The following is a 1,364-nucleotide window of genomic DNA, read 5'->3' on the forward strand; positions in this document are numbered from 1 at the left end:
TTGATGTGCCCATAATGCGTGTCGCCATTTGCAACCAAGCGATAAAAGCCTGTATAGAAAATGTATCGTACGTAATTATACACTGTTTATTCAGTCTTAACAGCCATCACAAACCACCCTTTTTTACGATGCCTGTGTCGTGGTTCAGAAGTATTTAATGTGAGGACCACGCGCGACACTTGGGATCATTTTCTTTTCGCGAAAAAACGGCCTTGATGTGAAGTGCCGGATGTCGAACACTTTCCATTGTCCTGGTCCCTCCCCTTTTCTAGTATGACTTTTTTTTCTACTCAGCTGCAGCATTTACCAGACTAGTGTTGGTTTTGAATGATTGGCCTCTGGTAATGATTACCTCCACCACCCTGCCCCCCAACCTCCACCCAGTCGTCAACCATGACCACCATGCACCACTGCTGACATCTCAACCACCTTCTGACGACGCGTGTAATGTCGCTGTTTTTCGTTACAGTATCGGTTGGAAACAACAGGTACACAAAGAGGAACGCGGTACATGTCAGAGGAGCGTGCCAGTCTTCTCGTTTTCACTTTGTCGGCGGGGCAGCCGAGCATGAAAATACTGTTCCCGAGAAATGACTGTCCGGGTAGATGTGTAGCCTCTTCTTGTTTTGTCCCCCGGATAAGGTATACACTCAAAATACCCGAAGATTAACCTTTCAGATATTTCAGGTATCCGGTTTTGGGTTTGTTTTTTGTTTGTTTGTTTGTTTTTTATCTTTGACGTGTGTATTCAGAATTTACTAACTGACCCGGATTGGTATGCGAGCATGATTGTAAGAGTTAAACTTTCACATTGTCGTTTATTCAGAAACCACCTCCCGCCCTTGATTGATTGATTGATATGGATACTCATACAGCGCCTATCCTCGGTCGGAGACAAGCTCTAAGCGCTTTAAAAACACGGGGTCATTTGCACAGCAGGCTGTCTACCTGGGTAGAGCCGACTGACGGCTGCCACTGGGCACACATCATTCGTTTCCTGTGTCATTAAATCAGAGTTCAGGCGCACACACATACACACTCAGACAGACATGGTACATTTCATCCTGGACACGAAATTTTGTTCCATTATACAGACAAAGTCATTTTGAAAAAAAAATCATTGATACGATAATGCACAGCAATCAAGACTATATGTGGTAACAAGTATGTTGCAGTATTTTTTTTTTTTTTTTGGAAAAATAATTAATTGCTCCGAGCAAGATAAAAGTCACACTGGTGGTGTTCTGTGAGAACAGAATATTGGAAACAAACCATTGAAATTTAATGTCAAAGCTTAATGGCCGTATTTTCAAACATGTTCAGGTGATGATGAAACAATTGGATTGTTAGCCTATATTTCTTCA

The sequence above is a fragment of the Babylonia areolata genome, chromosome 8, assembly GCF_041734735.1.
Source record: "Babylonia areolata isolate BAREFJ2019XMU chromosome 8, ASM4173473v1, whole genome shotgun sequence".
NCBI classification, from domain to species: domain Eukaryota; kingdom Metazoa; phylum Mollusca; class Gastropoda; order Neogastropoda; family Buccinidae; genus Babylonia; species Babylonia areolata.